Below are 14,994 nucleotides of genomic sequence, written 5' to 3'. Positions count from 1 at the left end.
ATGCCCATTTTTTTGGCTTCAGGGAATTAAAAGAAAATGTTTAAATTGATAAACTTTTAAAATACAAAACATGCCTTATTAAATTAAAATATTGGAGAGGTATCAAAAATATACTGCAGTTTGAGGAACCTATAACATATGTGATGATTCTGTTTCCTCGTCCATTTAAGTCTCACACCCCAAGAAAAGTGAGACCCACAGCTTTTGAAACAACTTAAATTCCTAAATCAAGATATTCTATAAGCTTGTGGGCTATTACTGGAACTCTGGGTATTCCAAAGATCGGCCTCCTTCTTCCTGGCCTCGCTCCTTCATGTTGACTCTAGCTGCTGATATTTAAAGATCAGGAAAACAAGAAATAATGCTATTTTCCTTTTGCTGTATTAAAGAAAGAATTGCTGAATTCAAAAGTGATTGCCACTCACAGCCCCAACATGTGACTGACACTTTTTTTTGGAAAGTTATTTTTTCTTTCAAAACAAGAGTGACAATTTCCACATAAAATAAATCCCCATCAACCAGAAAACATAAACACTAGAATTTTTGGCAAACTACCATTGGGAGAAAGAGGCAATTGAGAAAAAAAAAAAAAAGCTCATGTTAAACACATTTGTTTAAAGTAACTTTCCAAACTATATCCCAGAATCAGATAATGTTGACCCTCAGGCATCTCCCAGGTGATGGTGAGGAGCAGCACCAGTAGAGAATATGAAGGTGGTAGTGATACAATCAGACCTACTTTGAAAGCTCATTCTGGATGTGCTAGGAAGGAGCAAGGAGGGACATTAAAAGAGCCAGGGAGAGATTCTGTAATCTCCCAGGGGAATAAAAGAAGGTGGCTGGGAACATTTGATTCTCATTACTAACATGTCATTTAAGCACAACTTTCTAGGAAGACATCTATTTCATAAGCATCCCTGAATTAAAAAAGAGAAGATAGATGTCTGCACAGGTATCAGATATTACAGTCATTTTGATAGCAATGCAATTACATTTTATGAATAAAAGGATGTCTAAGGGAGTCAAATAACCCACTAAGTCAGGCAAATAAAGTATGTTCCATGTGAATATATAAATATTCATAAAACTCATAAAAATTGCTACACCTTCGGCAACCTCTCCCTGGAGATGAATTTTCTTGATTTGTATCTTGATCTTCCAGTTAAAATGTGTTTTCATTCTGACTTCTAAAAACCTACTTGAAGAGAACATATTCATTATCCACAAGCACAGACCTTATTTTTCTATGTAACTGTGCATCAGAGAACCAGATTATCTCTGATAGTTCTAGTTACATCTGCCAATTAGGTGATCATTAAACTGCCTCCTTTGATTTTCCAGGTAAAAGATGATTAACTTGAAAAGGGCATCTGTTTTCTAAAGACAAATATTTTATCTTTGGGTTCTGGAGAGATATTCTAAACTGCTTTTTTTCCAAAATTATTTTTTCAAGGTTATGAAATATTAGCTACTTGATGCATAGTATCTTTTATCTTAGTAAGGAGCTATAATTACTTGCAGAGAACACCTTCCCCTCCTCCTGTTTTAGGTTGGATCACTACATTCCTTTCATCTTGTAGTAATGAGTGCACTTACTATTAGCTAATTACCTGTCCATCCCTTTCACCATACTGTCCTCTGAGCCTAGCCCAAGGGCTAGCACAGGCAATGTCCCAAGACCACCCTGAGGCCAGGCTGACTTGCTACCTCACGGGCCCCCTCCTGTGTCATCTCACTGGTAGCATGCTTGTCAGCTCCCTGCCAACTCCCACCCACATTACTGCCACACCCCTTCCTCATGGACCACCTATTTCCAGTGTCTGTGCTCTGCAAGTGACTGTGCATACTGCTGGTAAACCTGCCTCACAAATCCTGTCCATTATGTTGCGATATTGCTCAGAAAACTTAAGTGATCCTTACTGAAGATACAACGCAGTAGTAATTATAAAAGTGGGTGATCTGGAGTCAGACTGCCTGAGGTCAAATCTTGGCTTCCACGCCAATAGTTGTGTGACACTGGGCAGCCAACTTGAGCTTTGTTTGACTTACTTTTCTCATCAGTAGAATAGGATATATTATAGACTTACTGAGAAAATGAAGTGAAATAAAATATAAAGTACTTAGAAAAAGCATTTTGACATAGAGTAAGTATTCAATAAATGCCAGAAATTACTAATATTATTAGTGTTGGAACCAACTCCAAATTCCTTAATCTTACCCAAGGCATCTACCATCTGATCTTAGTATTTTTATCTTCTCTTCCACCCCAGCTCCCACCCCACGAACCATCTACTAAGACTAGGAGGTCTGGCCTGGATCTTCCACCTTCCTACTCCCTGCTCTTCCCTTTCTGCCCCACTGGGATGTCCTCCTACTGCTCTTCTCCATCCTTTAGGGTGTGTGAAGGTAACACTGCTTCCACAAAGCTTTCCTGCTAGGATCAGCCCATTCAGCCTTACCTGTAGCTCTTAGGAGGCCTGTCCCAGAGTCCCCACTTAAATCCTTTCCAAGAACAATTAATTTCTTTTTCTCCAACAACTGAACTAAAGAAAACCCTCAGTTCTTAACATCATCGTTGCTCTGTGGAAGAGCCGTTATTTTCTCTTACCGTATTTGTTTTATTAAAAAGTAGCGGCTATGACACAGAAGAGTCAAGCCAGAGAGAAACGTCCTTGGAGCAGTGAAGAAAGGCTTCAGAAGGACGACACCATCAAAATGTGAAATGATGCTGATGGACTCATTCTGGGGGAGACAGAGAATTACAAACAATTCCTTAGAGAAATTTTACTGCAGAAGGGAGGAGAAAAATGGAACAAAACATGGAGGAGGATGGGTAAAAGAGAGACATTATTTTTCCTTTTCCTTTCTCCTCTTCCTCCTTCTCTGCCTCCTTCTAGATGAAGATAACACAGTGCAGATGTAAATGGCCCTAAAGGTTCAGGAGCAAGGTTTCTTGAGGCGGCAAGAAACATGGAGGAGTTTGCTTTGGGAAGGGAGGGCAGCATGCGACAGGGCACATTTACTGGCAGGTTGGTGGATCTGTTGACAGGAGCACACGGGAACATCTTTCTTTTTACTTCTATATCTTCAATTCAGTAAGAAGCGAAGTCGTCGGGTTAGGAAGGAGAAGTTGACAAGGAGCAAGATGTACTTGGGAAATGTCGGATTACCAGGAGCACAGAAGACCGACTTGATGAGTACACAAGGCAGGATGGGTGTGAAAGTTTGTGTGGGTCACGCACACGTGGGTTGGGGAGGGGGGCTTCATGGGACCCTAGAGTGTGCAGATATGCAAATCCACTCAGCACTGGCAATGTTTCCCTCCGTGGCTGTACTAGTTGTTCTTTTGGTTTCTCCACATCTTCACAAGCACTTAATAAAATTCAGATTTTTAATGTCTGCCCTATTTTGGGGTGGGGGTGAGGTGATAGTTCCCTATATAGCTTTCATTTCTCTGATTACTGGAGTTGAACATCTCTTCCCACGCTTATTAACCTTCCTTATTTCCCCTTCTGTGAAATGCTTATTTATATCTGTCTTAATCTGGTTTCCAGATTCTATCCACTTGGCATCCAGTCAGCTTTTCAATTTGGGTTCCCCTGAAAGCAAGGATGTGAATGCAGATTATTTATTAGGAAGCACAAGGGAGAGAGTCAGCACTGAGACAAAGAAGGGAGCAAAACCAATGAAGGGTGGGTTATGAGCAGGTTACCACTGTGGGCAATCGAGGCTCAGTCTTGCAAAGGATCCTCAGAGGAACTGTGTTCAATACCCCAGAATTGTCTTGCTAAGAAATAGAGAAGCTGGGCTATTTATAGTCTCCCCTCAGTCTTTACTGGTAGTACGCCACCCCTGGGGGATTCAACGACAGCACTTCCTGTTTGCACTGCACCTAGTGGAGCATGCTTCTCTACCGGAGAGGGTCTTCAGGCCATAAGACAGAGAGAGGTTTCCTGACCTGAGGTGGGAAGCCATGTGATGCAGGAAACCAAAGATCCATCACAGCAGCAGGTGAGCTCAGAAGTGGACCAAGGGATGTGGGCAGGTTATTAACAGGATCTGTGACAATAATCTTCTTTCCTTTCATGTAACTGCTTCACAGGATTTCTCTGTATATTTGAAATATTTGTTAGCTGTTGCCACTTGGTCCCCTCCAAATCTATTACTGGTTAACTTTGCTGATGGCATCAGAAATCTTTGTGGTATCATTAAGTCTATCAGTTATCTCCTGTATGGTTTTCACTTTTTGGTACCTTAAGAAATCGTTTTCCATTCCAACACCACACGAAAATACATTCTGCATTTTCTTCTAATCGAGCTATGTCTTTGTCTTTTATATTTAGAGTTTAATTCACCTAAAGTTTATTTTTCTATATAGAACAAGGTAAGGATATAATACCCACATTGTGAAATGCCTTTCTAGAGACTAGTGATGAATATTCACTTCTCCTGACCAGGCTATCATGGCACATACATACACCAAGTGCCCATGGGAACTTAATCATTAACCGCTTCATGCTAATCCCTGTTGTAGAGGCAAATTTCAATGGTATGGGGACTTATGTGTTTGTGAAATGAAGGAAGGAATGAATAAGAAATGCATGAAGAGAACAGTAAGATAAAATAGAAGAGAGTCAAGAGGAAGGAGGAAAGAGTGTGGTACTGTTGAATGTAGACATCGGCTTCATGTGATTTCCTTTAGTGCTGAACCGTGGTGGACAGTCTACACTGCAGACTCTTGCTTTCTCCTTCTCTTATTCCTCTACTTTTTGGAGCTTGGGAATGGAGTCAGCCAATATTTTCAAATATTGCAATTTGGTGATGATGACGCCCACAAAAGTCACTACTCCTTTCCTTGTTCCGCTTCTTACCAGAATTCCCTGAAAAAGCTCATTGAAATGGTCTTGTCCCCTCCATTCACCACTGTACCCACTTTCTCTCCTCCCCTCTGTCACAAAGTTACTTACCCGGGCACTCAACCCCACCATATCACCAGAACAGGTGCCCCGTGGTCTTCACTTTGATAAACCCATGGTCTTCACTTTGATAAACCCACCAAGTGGCCAAGCCTCCTTCTTCATCCCTTTGATCTGTCAGCAGCAGTGATATCCAGTCTCTTCCAGAAACATGCTCTCCTATTGGAGACTTGCTAGGTTTCCTCCTTTCCTGCCTCACTGACTGTTCCTTCTGAGGGTGCCTTCTCTAGCTCCTCTTCATATCCTTGACTTGCAGGAGTGCCCCAGGACGTAGTCCTTGAACATGTCATCTGTAGATTGGCTCCCTAAGTCTCTAGAGAGATTTAAACAGGAAAAAGTTTTTTATGCCCTAGTAGATCAGACAATGCCCCATCCCCCAAGCTCCATGAAGATGTCCATGTCCTAATGCTCAGAGCCTATTAATAAATATGTTACTACTATGGACTGAATTTTATCTCTTTCTCCAAAATTCATACATTTGACTCCTAACCTCCAGTGTAGCTACATATGGAGCTAGGATCTATAAGGAGGTAATTAAGTTTTAAAAGAGGATATGAGTCATAAGAGTGGCACCCTGATCTGACAGGATTAGTATCTTTATAAGAAGAGACAGGAGAGTCCTCACTCGCTCAGCCGTGTGAGGTCACAGCAAGAAGGCAGTCTCTTCCATAAGTTAGGAAGTGAACCCTCGCCAGGAACCCAATGGATCAGCATTTTGATCTTGAACTTCCCAGCCTCTAAAACTGAAAAAATTAATTTCTGCTGTTTAAGCCACCCAGTATGACATTTTGTTACTACAACCCAATTCCACTAATAAAGTTAATTTACATGGCAAAGGGAACTTGGGAATGTGATAAGGATCTGGAGATAGATAGGTTGTCCTGGATTAACCAAATGGGCCCAATGTTATCACAAGGTACCTTATAAGAAGAAAATGGGGAGGGAGAATGTCACAGTCAGAGAAGATGTGATGGTAGAAGCAGAGTTCAGAAAATTTGGAGATGCTACAGTTCTTGCTTTGAAGAAGGAGGAAGGGGCCATGAGCCAAAGAGTGAGATGGTCTCTTTAATTTGCAGAAGACAATGAAATGGGTGGGCTCCTAAAGCCAAGGAAGGAATGAGGCTCTGCCAACACCTTGATTTTAGTCCCCAAAAGACCCAATCCAGACTTCCAGTCTCCAGAATTGTAAGACAATAAATTTATCTTTTAAGGGCAAAAAAAAATAGTAATAAAAGTATTTTGAATTGAATTACACTGATGTCTGAAACTTTCTTTGATGTGCATCAAAAACAGAAAGTTTACTGGCTAGATACAGGAACAGATAGACACTTCAACATGTGATAAAGCAAAGATAGCAAAATATAAATGGCAGTGAGATAACTACTATTAGGTGGTGAGATAAATTAAAATTCTTTCAACTTTTCTATATATTTGAAATTTAAAAAAATAAAATGTTTGGGAAAAGAAAAAAAAACCCACAAAAGATAAATATTATTATTTTTCCAAATTTTTATTGGCTTCCAGAAAGGAAAAACACTTCTCCCTCTTTCCTCACAAAGACCTTGAATGTCTCTAGAAGTTATGTATTTCTACCTATTTACATTGCATGGTTCTCCTGGCAACTAAGTGCATGTATTTTAGAAAGGGCTGAAACACATCTCAGGTAATTAGACCCCGTGAAGACTGCAGACTTAATCTTGACATCAGTAGCAAAAGCAGTAATCAACTGGGTTAATTAGCCCAAGGGAAAAAATATTTAGCCCCGTGGAAGGCTAACATGAGGATTTGCAAATGAATCGACTTATCAAACTGAACTATTTCAGCAGGTACTCTAAAACTTGATCACGATCCTTACATCAATGGGAAAAATATCCTGGAGAGAAAATAAAAAGATGTTACCTCAAGAAGAATTATATCCAATTCCCACCTTGATAGGAAATTTCTCATTTTCACAAGGAATACTATGGGGCAATTATGAAAATAGTAGCATCTATATGCCACTTCATCTGTTAGGGAGTGATATTATTTTTTTTTAAGATTTATTTATTTATTTATACAAGCACTGGGTACAGTCAGAAGCACGGGAGGGTGAGAGAATTCACCAGAGCCAGAGCAGAGAACAGAACAGGCAGACTGACGAAATACACTGCTGAGGGGAGCAGCAGGTGCAGCAGGAGAGGTCTGCGCGCCATGTGGGACCCTCGCTGGTGGCCGGGGATCAAACCGGCGCTGCAGAGGCTGCGGGCAGCTTCGCAGCCCAGCGCTCAACTGCTGCGCCACCAGGGGAGGCCCTCAGAAGTGATATTATGAGAAAATCTCTGGATGTGACTTCCTGGGTTGAAAGTTTGTCATTTTGTAGATCTCAATAGACACACAAAGCCTGGAAGATGTGGGGAAAACTGGCTCCTTTGGAATATTTTCTGATACGGATGGAAAGTGTGTTGTCTTAGTACACTAGCTGCTGTTGTTTTCCATGCCCAGACACATCTCTGTCTCGCTCCACACCTTCCTCCTTACTGCTTCAGTAGGCCTGTGGGTTTCTACTTGAGAAGGCTTACTGCAGAGAATTTACAGTTATGATTCTTGGTTTTCTGCGTTTCTAAGCAGGCCTTTGAAATTCATAACTGTCAAACAAGGGTTCTAATTTACCAAAGCTGTGCTTTCTAAGGGGGAAAAAAAGACTTTTGAATGACTAAATCTTGGTTGCAGTTTTGAAATCAAAGCTCTGAAGCAACCAGGGCATCCAAAATGGTGTCACCATTTTGTCAGCAGCTGGAAACAAAGTCCAAATCGATTTGGTTGAGATGAATTCCTCACCACACTCTTAACCCTTGTGTCACTGCTTTCTTATTATGAACTGGAATTTAAAATACTGGCCTTGTTGTCAGAGTTAAGGGAGACAACACAACACAGGTGAAATGCAAGTCCCCAGCTGACTCTGGGTAACTATGTGGTAAGCCAGGAATGATCTTTGTAGTTTCTAGCCTCTAATGGTTTCTAATAGTTTCTAACCTCTGATGTTTATTACTGTAGCATAACCTAGCCCATCCTAACTGAGGTCAGACCTTAAGGTAGAGGAGGAGACTCTGGGGGCTGGGTATAGATATAATGACTGTGTCTGGGACAAGAGGAAAGAATTTCGCTCCCTTGGTAGAGGAAGAGCAAGAACATAGACATGAAGCCAAGAAAATGGGCAAACATGGAGCAGCCCAAGAGAGATGGCACCTGCTATCTATCCCTGTGACACTCACTGATGAAGTAAGACTTTAGCTTCTGCACAGCAAATTATTTCTCTGCTTGTCTTCGGCAGCCCCAGATTATTCTGAGAGAATATTACTACCCAGGAAAGCCCAAAGGAATAAAAGAGCCTTTCACATTTGTAAAATATTAAATTCTCTGCAATTGAGGCCCACTTATGAAAAGAATCATTTGGTGTTTTTGAAGCCTTTCAATTTTGTAAAGGTGTGCTTATAATTAAAAAGTTGCAATGGAAGACCCTGGGTTAAGTTCTTGTAGGTTGATGGGATCTAAAACAGAAGCACTGCCAGTGTCGGGGGGGCTCAGTCCTGTCCCACACCAGGGCACTGCCTCCATTCATGCTCCTGCTGATTCCCAGCCCACAGGCCGTTGACTTCCACAGATCATCTGAGACAAAAGGTTAAGCGTGGGTGCCAGCATCCAAGGCTGTTTCTGTCTTGCCATTTTCTGTATGATGGAGCCAGTGACTTAACCTCTCTGGGTTTCACTTTCCTGTCTTTAAAATATGGAAATTACCATCTACCTCATAGAGTGGTTATAAAGAATAAATGAAATATTACATGTAAATTGCCTGCACTTAGTAAGTACTGCCTGTCTTGCAGTCGGATTTCAATAAATGACAGCAATTACCGCTTTGAAAATGGCTTTTTATGTGATCTGGGGCTTTTTATTTGCTGTAGGCTATGACATTTCTTTGTCATTGCTGTTGATCTTACCATGATATCTTAGGATGAAATTTTATTCATAGGGAATTAATTAGCTGGGATTATGAGGTCCACCTTAAAATTGGTTTGGACAGAAACAGGAAAGAGAAAGAGGAAACTCATGTCTGATTGCACCAGACACTCTTATCTGAGATAGGAACACTGGTTGTCACCCATTTTCACAGGTGTTACCTCTGATCCCTGTATGTCACATGTGGCCTGCAGGATCCAGTCTCTCCCTAGCTGCTGCCACCTTTTCTCACACACAACCTATGCTCTGAGTGGCAAGCACAAGTTAGCCTCATGTGTTTGATACTTTGCATTCTTCACAGCCACTTATCTGCCTAGAATTTTCTGTCTTCTCTTCCCTTTGCTAATATCCACACATCTTTCAGAACACAGCTTAGCGCCTACCGGAGTATGTGGATAGCCACAGACTGGAGGACTCCAGAGGCAAATGGGCAATGAATAAACAATAGTGACTCTGGGGGGCCTGGTGAACCCTGTCCACCACTCACCTGCTGTCCCCGGCGGGCATGTTCCTTAACTCACTAAGCCTCCTTTCATCATCTGATTTGGTGCAAGAACACCCACCTACCTCCCTCAAGTAATTGTGAGGATGAGCTGAAACCCTGACAAGAGCAAACCTGGCAGTGCCTGTCACACTGCAGGGGCCTTGCAGTCTGTCACCATCCCTGTCCCTCTGCCTCTATGGGACAGAGGCAGAAAACACAAAGGGACCGGGGCTCCCAGCCTGACGTGTGCTGTCTGGCTTCCAGCACAATCCCAGGAGACACCCATTTCCAAGGCAGCTCAGCTGCTGCTCCTCAGGTGCTGTGCTGTCATGTGACAGCGCGTCCATCCCCTCCCATCCTGGCCTCTGGTGTCCTATCCTCCCAGGTGACCACAGGGACCTCATCACTCAGTTAATTCTCACCAGAGTCACTAGAGGAGTTTCTGGAAAACTTAGGGTTTCTGGTGGTCCCAGGAGCCCTTCCTGCTCTTGGAAGGAAGTTGGTCATGTGTTTGGAGCTGCAGCAGAGCAATGGCTCCCTGACTAAAGCACAGCTCAGAACCCCCGGAGGGCGTGGTCCATCCCTGCTTCAGAAGCTCTGCTGTGGAGCTTGAGATCCTGCCTTCCTAACAAGTTTCCACATAAGGCAGCTACAGTTCAGCCATGCTTCAAGATCGACTGCATTAGGGAAGCAAGTCTGGGAAAAGTCACCCCAGAACCGACTTCCTCCTGCCCTTTTAGTCCTCATGAGGGCCCGAGGCTGGGTACAGGCTGTGTCTCCTATGGATCCTGCTGCTTCCTCCTGTTCTGAGTGCCTTCCTGCCACCTAGCTCCATCTGGTCCTCTTCTGAGCCCTACCCCCAACTCCTGTTCTTTTTCTCTTTTCTTCTCCACATTCTCCCCTCTAGGAACATACCTGTCTTGCTCACCATGGTATCCCCAGCAGCTAACACAGTACCTCATAAATAAGTATGGAACTGACTGAATGTACATGGCTTTTGATCAGTCAGGGTAGACTAGGTTAAGCTGCTATAACAAACACTGCCCAAATCTTGGTGGATTCAAACATCAGAGGATTACTTCACTTATACTGGGTGCCCACCACATGCTGGCAGGGTGCTCTCCTCCTCGTCCTCGCTGCAGAACCCTGCCTGACAACCTGCACCATTTGGAATGCAGCTGGTGGACAGAAGAAGTAAGTGAGCATATGGAGGAGCTCACACTAGCTGTCAAATGCTTCCACCTAGAAATAACACATGTATTTTGCTCACATATCATCAGCCAAATCCAGTCACATGGCTGTGACTGATTTGGGGTAAGGGGGTGCAGCCTTCCCACATGCCCAGTTATGCCACTGAAAGCAGGAAAGGAGAACCCAGACCAGAGGAGCAGCCTCACATCTACAAGCCCTAATTGTACCCCAGATTTCTCTCAGTTTCTGGGTTTCTATTTCTAAATGTCTCCTATCCACTTATACCTGGCTTATCCTTAGTATGTTATTTTAGAAAACGAACTTATTATAGTCCCATTGAGCCCCTTTTTCTTTCTTTCTCCATTCTACTGGATTTAGTCACAGGAAAAACCCATGGGTTCTATCCCTTGGCACTGTCTACCTTATTCCCTCCCTTGCACAGTCTATCAGTTGCCACATCCAGCGAAATATATATCTTATACCTTAGTGCTTGAATCTTTTTTTTTTAAGATTTATTTATTTATACAAGAACCAGGGTACAGGCTAGAGGCATGGGAGGGTGAGAGGATTCACCAGAGACAGAGTAGGGAAGAGAACAGGCAGCCTGATGAAATCCACTGCTGAGGGGAGCAGCAGGTGAGACAGCAGAGGTCTGCTGCGCCATGTGGGATTCTCGCCGGCCGGCTGGGATCGAACCCACACTGCAAAGGCTGTGGACAGCTTCATAGTGTGGCACTCAACTGCCTGCGCCACCAGGGAGGCCCCAGTGCTTGAATCTTATCATATACTCTACCCCAAACTACTCCACTCATTCCTTCCACAGAAAGTAAGAGCATCCAACATGTGGCCAGAAGCACAAAAGGGCCAGAGTTACAGCAGTAGGGAGCAGAGTCCTCACCCCGGCCTCATGGAGCTTCCAATCTTCTAGAAAGTAGACAAATGACTACCCATGGAATTATTTAATTATGCTTGTAATACATGCTACAATGGGGAGGAAAGGACGGCATCAAGATTCTGTACATCAAGGATCTGTACAGGGGCGTGGGGACCAAGGACCGTGAGCTGGAGCTCACCATGGCTTTGGAGACTGACTGACTTTGGTCTGAATCCTGGCTCTCTAACCTTGCGAGATTGTGACTCGGGAAAGTGCTGGGAGCTCTGAGTCTCTTTCATTCATCTGAGTAATGGGATAACCAGGCACCTGTCCCCTGAGAGCGAGAAAATACACAGAAAATACTTTGCCTATTGAATCCCCCAAGAAATGTCCCAATAATTGACCATTATTATTCCAGACTGCCTTACTTACCCATACTTCAAGTCCCCAGCATCCCCCTGAATTTCTCTATACCCACAGAATTGCCAGCTAATGCAGCTGAGGCCACACCTCCAGCTCCTTTCCTGCGCCTTCTCCGGGCTCCCACTGTGCCCTCTAAGGAGGGGAAAGATCAGATGCAAAAGACAGTGACACGGGCAAGCCCCTGGGGCAGCCTAGTTTTAATCTCAGTTATTTCAATTTGCAGTTCTCTGGTCTAGAGCGTTGACGGCTTTCATCTGGATCCAAAGAGCATGCTCTTTGACTTCCGTGGGCCACACCTGATCAGGGCCACACTCGTGCCCTGATGCCAGTTGCCACTGAGCAGCCTGAGATCCTCCCAGCAACTCCGTTTATTTCCATTACTACCTGCTCTCTTTCCCAGGAGCCACCAGCAACCAAGGGCTCCTCTCTCTCTTGTCTGCAATGTTCCAGCCAAAGCCTTGAGATTTTAGCCTGGCTTTGTTCCCACATGCCCCATTGCAAACTTCCTGCTAAACTCTTATATTGCAACAAGGAAGATCCCTGGAAAGTCAGAGTAAATATTCTAATGGGCACAACTGTAATGGACTCCACTGTATTCTAGACCTGAGCTGAGCAGGCACAGGCAGGCAGTGCAACCTCCAACAGCTTTACCAGCCTGAATAGATCAGTGGGAACAATCTCAGGTTCCCCCAGCGCAAACACTCTGGGAGCCTAGAAGCAGGTACAGATTTTATGCAATTTTCAGATCTATGGTCCCATGGGTGATTTGGGGCCAAGGACTATTAATACCCCAACACCAAAAATGCTCATGCCAGAGTCTCTTCAGTCTTTGCAGCTGGTGGCTCTGGAAAGCACCAGTTATAGTCAGCCAAGGATTTGTGATAATTGAGAATGTAAGAATAATGGGTAATACATGCCAGCTACTAAGCTAAGGTTTACCTGCAATAACTTCCATAACAGCATTTTTACAGAAGAAGATAGCCTCCCCGGTGGCGCAGTGGTTGAGTGCTGGGTTGCGAAGCTACAGAAGAAGAAAGAGGACCTTATTCAGCATGGTTCCATATTTCCTCACCCCCACACCCAGCTATGCAGGGGACATGTTTTTAAAACCAACTGGCAGCTTCTAGCTACATTTGTAATGTATACAAAATTGGAAATTACTGCTTTAATTTACTAAATACTTAACTGTTTTAAAAGAAGAATTGTGTGTGTGTGTGTGTGTGTGTGTGTGTGTGTTAAAGCAGCATACTGTTCTTGTTCTTAGTTATGCACACCAAGGAAATGACGAATTGGTGGCCTCTAAGCCACGTAACCAATAGACTATACAGTCCCTTATGACAAAATAAGACGAATTGAGTAATGTGAAATTCTAGTATCTGTGGACTTCAGCCATGCTTATTTTACCTGTAGCTTGTTCCTTAGAATTATAGCTAATTATTATTATAGTGAGCATTTCTGAGCACTTCCCCTGTGCCAGACCCTTACTCCAGCACACACGGCACCTCATTCTCTACCATGGCCGCTGGGCAGCAGTTATCAGTGCTCTCAGTTAGAGGGGGACAGGGAGGCACCCAGAGATCAGACAGCCTGAGATGACACAACTGGGATGTAACAACAGACTTGGGTACAACCCCAGGCTTTGTCTGTCTCTAGGATCAACGCTGTTATCACAGCACTGGGAAAAACTCCACCTACCCGAATTTGAGTTCTTCTGAGGCTGAATGGACAATTTTTCTTCAGACAGATTAGTACAAGAAAAGGTCAAGACTTAGTAACTTGGATGGACAATTTACACAGTAAATTCTCAAGACTAATAGAGCAGACCAGAGCTACTTATCCTGTGTTTAGGGATCTGGGTGCTAAGAAGAGAGAGGGGGAGACATCACATGACAGACAAGGAGAGGACAGTAAAGATGAGCTCCTCAGACAGAGGGGACACACTCACTGATAAACCAACACCTGGATGACACCCTCCAAATTACATTATTTCCAGGTCATAAAAGGGGAAGCAGTGACTTCTTAATCAACTAAGAAAAGGCAAAAGGACAAAAAGCTCCCAGGGGCCTCGCTGTTCTTAATGTAAAATAACCTACATTCTTTAAGTAACAGAATAGGCCTCCTGTGGCATACAGGGCGTCCGCTGACCTTCAATTCTCCGTGTCAAGGTCACACCTTTAGAAAGAGGCTATTCTGGGCATATGAGAAAGGTTTCTGACACTTTGGAGAGATCAACCCCACACTGTTCACCCACAGCATGCTGGGGTAAAAGAAGCTGACATACTTAAAACATCTGATCTAAAAATAAGAAGGGCTGTGGGCAGAAACCGCAAAGGGGGAAATCCATGAACTAACAGGATACGGTCTTTTCAGCTCAAATCTTCCCTGGGTTCCCATGGAGAATGAAAGCCTCCGCCCACAGGGAAGTGAAGGCCTGAAGGGGAGTCTGGAAGCCTCATTCAGAATCCACACAGGGTGGGTGGTGGGGGGCGGGGATTTGTGTCTCACCTCTCGAGGCTTTTCCTTTCTTCAGATTCATTTCCTCCCGATCCTGGGATCCTGGATCACCTACCCCAACAATGCCCGTGCACCCTGCTTCCAAAACCATCACCTGTCCTAGTGGATGATTTTTACTGACACCCTCTTTTCTTTGAGTCTCCTAACTAATAGGAATGCATATTAGGAATTTATAAACTTGTTTCAAAGACACCACAGGAATGGTATATAATTTTTCACACATTGCTTTGTCCTCTTCTAAGAAAAAATAAGCCTAGGGTGGAACAGAGTGAGTTAAAGGAAAGGTCTTAAGTGATCGCAATTGATTTTCTGTGAAGTCTTTTCTTAGAATGCCTTTTAGAGAACAGCAGGGGTCCCCCCTCACTTCCCAGGGGTTCTCAGAATCATTCTTTCCTCTTATCTTGCAATGCAGAGCTGGCATGGAGGTGTCAGCCACACAGGAAAGCTGTGAGGGCTCAGCCCCCACCTTCATTATCTATTGAGGGAGGACAGCACTCAGCTCTCCCAGAGCCGCCTGAAACAAGCTCTTATGCCACATG

The 14,994-nt window shown here is 43.8% G+C and overlaps 2 long non-coding RNA genes across 4 annotated transcripts in view; both read right to left on the bottom strand.

Moving 5' to 3' along the window:
- Positions 1-14,994, bottom strand: part of LOC129145105 (uncharacterized) — a 130,767-nt gene that overhangs the window by 84,345 nt on the left and 31,428 nt on the right. The window lies entirely within an intron of this gene.
- On the bottom strand, positions 2,726-12,956 carry LOC129145103 (uncharacterized). 3 transcript variants are annotated; one of them, XR_008550169.1, is made up of 3 exons: positions 12,881-12,956; positions 3,959-5,289; positions 2,726-2,742 (listed from the first exon to the last, which is right to left on the bottom strand). It is a non-coding gene; the product is annotated as an uncharacterized LOC129145103 (long non-coding RNA). The 3 variants fall into 3 exon arrangements; XR_008550168.1 differs by lacking the exon at positions 2,726-2,742 and adding an exon at positions 3,578-3,599; XR_008550171.1 differs by lacking the exon at positions 2,726-2,742 and having other exon boundaries at positions 3,848-4,109; positions 4,968-5,289.

This window comes from Talpa occidentalis, unplaced genomic scaffold (assembly GCF_014898055.3).
Source record: "Talpa occidentalis isolate TD23 unplaced genomic scaffold, MPIMG_talOcc4v2.1 talOcc4.10, whole genome shotgun sequence".
Taxonomy (NCBI): domain Eukaryota; kingdom Metazoa; phylum Chordata; class Mammalia; order Eulipotyphla; family Talpidae; genus Talpa; species Talpa occidentalis.
The sequence above is the reverse complement of the archived record's forward strand: the minus strand, read 5'-3'. Positions and strand labels throughout refer to the sequence as shown.